The 4,404-nt window shown below is 48.5% G+C and overlaps 1 pseudogene across 1 annotated transcript; it reads left to right on the forward strand.

Moving 5' to 3' along the window:
- Positions 1–2,726: 2,726 nt before the first annotated feature.
- LOC108294774 lies at positions 2,727–3,675 on the forward strand (annotated as a pseudogene). The gene has a single exon (XR_001821169.2). The product of XR_001821169.2 is annotated as an inhibitor of growth protein 1-like (transcript).
- Positions 3,676–4,404: the final 729 nt, after the last annotated feature.

Raw genomic sequence — 4,404 nt, forward strand, 5'->3', positions numbered from 1 at the left:
CAGGCACACACCAAAGCTGCTGTTCACAGGGAGAATTTCTTCTCCATCTGGGAAACTTCAGCTCTGGTCTTAAGGCCTTTCAGCAGACTGAATCAGACTCACCCAGATTATCAAGGATAATCTCCCTTACTTAAAGTCAAATGCCTGTGGACTTTAATCACATCTACAAAATACTTTTACAGCAACACCTAGATTCATTTCACTGAATAACTGGGAACTGTAGCCTAGTGGAGTTGAAATGAAGGGGAGGAGAAAGGGCAAAAGAAAGAAAAGTGTCCTTCTAATCGGTGAAATTATATGAAGTCTGGTGGTAGTGGAGGAGGAGGAGGAGGAGGAGAAGGAAACAAGAGAAAAAGAAGGAAGATAGCAGGAAGTCAGCAGAGGGCTTCCATAACCAGGATTATGATGACAAGTAAAAGATTGTGAAAAGAAAAAAAAAAGTTGAACCAGCCACATTACACCACAGATACAAAGCATTCTCCATGAAGGATTTATTCAGATCCACTAGACAAGATGTTTTATCACCTACTCCAGAAAAGAAGAGGGAGGATTCTGCAAGTGGAAACAGTTACCCTCGGTAGCAACAGCAGAGACTGGAAGAGGATGGCTCACGGCCGGCCTCAGTGTCCAAGAGATCGCTAAATAGAACTTCCTCATAGCCAGTCAAAAGGGATAGTGCCATATTCATTGATCTAGAAATTCTACTTCAAGGAATGTGTTCTATATTTATTCATTCTACAGATTTATTTATAGTCTACAAATTTATTCTATATATTCTACAAGTATACACATAGATTTTTTTTTTGGTTTTGTTTTATTTTTTTGAGACGGAGCCTCTCTCTGTTGCCCCAGCTAGAGTGTAGTGGCTCACTGCAACCTCCACCTCCGAGATTCAAGCGATTCTCCTGCCTCAGCTTCCCGAGTAGCTGGGATTACAGGCGCGCACCACCACACCTGGCTGATTTTTGTATTTTTAGTAGAGATGGGATTTTGCCATGTTGGCCAGGCTGGTCTCAAACTCCCAACTTCAAGTGGTTTGTCCGCCTCGGCCTCCAAAAGTGCTTTGATTACAGGTGTGAACCACCGCGCCCAGCCTGGTTTTTGTTTGTTTTTGGTTTTTGTCTTTTTTTTTTTTTTTGGTGGCGTCTCATTCTGTCGCTCAGGCTGGAGTACAGTATCGAGATCTTGGTTCACTGCAACCTCCGCCTCCGAGGTTCAAGTGATTCTCCTGCCTCAGCCTCCCAAGTAGCCAGGACTACAGTCATGGGCCACCATGCCCAGCTCATTTTTGTATTTTTAGTAGAGACAGGGTTTCACCATGTTGGCCAGGCTAGTCTCAAACTCCTGGCCTCAGGTGATCTGCCTGCCTCAGCCACCCAAAGTGCTGGGATTACAGGTATGAGCCACCATGCCAGGTCTATAAGTATATATTTTAAATGTTACATGTACAAAAATATTCACTGAAACAATCTGCAAGGGCAAAAAATCAAAAGTAACGTAAAAGTCCACCAGTATGACATTGATTCAAGAAGCGATGGTACTGCTAGCAATATCATACTATGCAGTCAGAGAAACAATAAGCAGCTCTAATATAGACTCTCTTGGAGATATATACTTCCAGGATATACCCTTTCAGGGATGTCCAATCTTGTGGTTTTCCTGGGCCACACTGGAAGAAGAACTGTCTTGGGCCACAAATAAAATACATTAACATTAATGGTAGCTGATGAGCTAGCTATATTTTTTTTAATTGCCAAAAAGACATAAGTTTTAAATTTATTTATTTATTTATTTTGAGGCTGTTGCACAGGCTGGAGTGCAGTGACACAGTCTTGACTCACTGCAACCTCCGCCACCCAGGTTCAAGCAATTCTCCTGCCTCAGCCTCCCGAGTAGCTGGGATTACAGGCACCTGCCACCACGCACGGCTCATTTTTGTATTTTCAGTAGAGAAGGGGTTTCACCATATTGGCCAGGCTGGTCTCTTGGCCAGGCTGGTCTAGAACTCCTGACCTCATGATCCGCCGACCTCGGCCTTCCAGCAAGTGCTGGGATTATAGGTGTGAGCCACCGCCGGGCAGAGGTGCTGTTTTTCTAAACTATGTCACATAATTTATCAAACTTTCTGACCTGTATCTGCTCATAGTGCCTTACACAGGGTTCAATAGCACTTCCACATGTAACTGGCAAAGCACTTCTACAGAACAATGCCTGGGCAAAAGCTGAAAACCTTGGGAACATAAGGGGGCATTTCCAGTTTTTCCAACTGAAAGCAGAGATTCTGGAAGAGCAGGAAAGATATAACAGCCGTGAATGCAGAGCTATTTGACAGTGTGAGAAAACAACTTGGCCTTTTGGACCATGACTGAAGACATTGGAATAACAGAGTTTTAGCTACAGAGAGCACATTTCATAAGGGCTAGAGTATGTTTGCTTGGACACATGCCAATCAGATCATGTGAGTTTTAAGCAGAAAACAAAGGCAGAGTTAGAAACATGTTCAAATGAAAGTAAAAATGGTTGCAACGGAGCACAGTTAAGAACGGCATTGCGCTTCCGGCGGCGCAGCAATGCTGGCCCGGGACCAGTGCTGGGGGTTGGGGGCCTGGGCTGCAGCTCGTGCCGCCCGCCCTGGTCGGGCGACCCGCGAGACGGGCTAGTAGACAGTCCCATGCCGCATCCCTGCCGACTGGAGGGTGTGGCCGCGCGTGGCGGGAGAGGCGTGAGTGACCGGGGCCCTTGGCGCGGAGACTTTGCTGGAGGAGAACCTGAAGGACCTGGACGAGTGCTACAACGTCCGCCGCGACAGGGACGGCGTGCAGAAGCCGCGGGTGCCACCCTGAACCCAGCGAGCCCTGATCCGCAGCCAGGATCCGGGCGACCCGGAGATCCAGATCGTGAGCCAGAGGGTGGGGCTGGTGGAGAGCCGCACGCGACAGGTGGACAGCCACGTGGAGCCGTTCGAGGCGCAGCAGGAGCAGGGCGACGCGGCGGGCGACAGCGTAGGGTCGGCCGGTACCGGCCCAGAGGCGAGGCGACCGCGCAGGCGGAGAAACCCAACAGGAAAGCGCTCCTGGCGGCAGCACAACAACGAGAACCGCGAGAACGCGTCCAACAACCGCGACCACAACGTCACCTCGGCCACGCCCAAGGAAATGAAAGCGGAGACCTCCAAGAAGAAGCAGCGCTCCTTGGCCAAGACGTAGCGGCAGGCGTCCCCCGCGGACTTCCCCATCGATCCCAGCGAGCCCTCCTACTGGGAGATGATCCGCTGCGACAACGAGTGCTCCATCGGGTGGTTCCACTTCTCGTGCATGGGTCTCAGCGATAAACCAAAGCGCAAGTGGTACTGTCCCAGATGCCGGGGATCGGGGGGAAACGATGGACAAAGCCCTTGGGAAGTCCAAAAAGACAGGGCTTACAACAGATAGCTTGGGGACATGCATGTAATAGTGAGGAGAACAAAATAAACCAAGGTATTGATTGAATTGCCACCTTTGTTGAGGTGCAGGGAGTGTAAAATGTATATTTTTAAAGAATGTTAGAAAAGGAGCCATTCCTTTCATAGGGATGGCAGTGATTCTCTTTGCCTTTTGTTTTCATTGGCAGACATGTGTAACAACAAAATGGTCTGTGATCAACATTTTAGAAACTACAAATATAGGTTTGAATTAAACACTTTAAAAAGAATGCCATTAAAGAAATAATGTCAATACAGAACGTGCTGCCACCTTCACAAGACTGGAAAACAGGTCGGAACTAATGTCATATCCCAGATGCTTTCTTTCCTCCATACACACCTGAGCCTGTGTTTCTCACTGTTTGCTTTTCTTAGAGCCCTTTCCACTATGACCACTGGAACCCCTGCTCAATGAGAAACAAACTCCCGTACGTCCCGGCTTTCTTCACTGAACTTTGCCCTCTAGCTCCTGCCTTGACTGGACTGGGCTCTCTCCCGAGGCTCCTGCTTCCCCACAGCCTGCTCCAGGCTTTCTCCCTCGATTTCTGCCTGTGAAAAAGATGGGCTGGCTGGTCGGAGTGCAGTGGTGTTTACAACTAATTGATCACAACCAGTTACATATTTCTTTGTTCCTTCTCCACTTACACTGCTTCACTTGACTAATCTAAAAACAAAAAACGAAAAAACAGCTTGTTGGCTCATGCCTGTAATCCCAGCACTTTGGGAGGCTGAGGCAGGCAGATCACTTGAGGTCAGGAGATCGAGACCAGCCTGGCCAACATGGTGAAACCCCGTGCCTACTAAAAATACGAAAAGTAACCGGGCATGATGGCACATGCCTGTAGTCCCAGCTACTCGGAAGGCTGAGGCAGGAGAATTGCTTGAACCCGGGAGGTGGAGGTTGCAGTGAGTGGAGATGGTGCCATTGCACTCCAGCCTGGGTG

Source organism: Cebus imitator, unplaced genomic scaffold, assembly GCF_001604975.1.
Source record: "Cebus imitator isolate Cc_AM_T3 unplaced genomic scaffold, Cebus_imitator-1.0 Scaffold602, whole genome shotgun sequence".
Lineage (NCBI taxonomy): Eukaryota > Metazoa > Chordata > Mammalia > Primates > Cebidae > Cebus > Cebus imitator.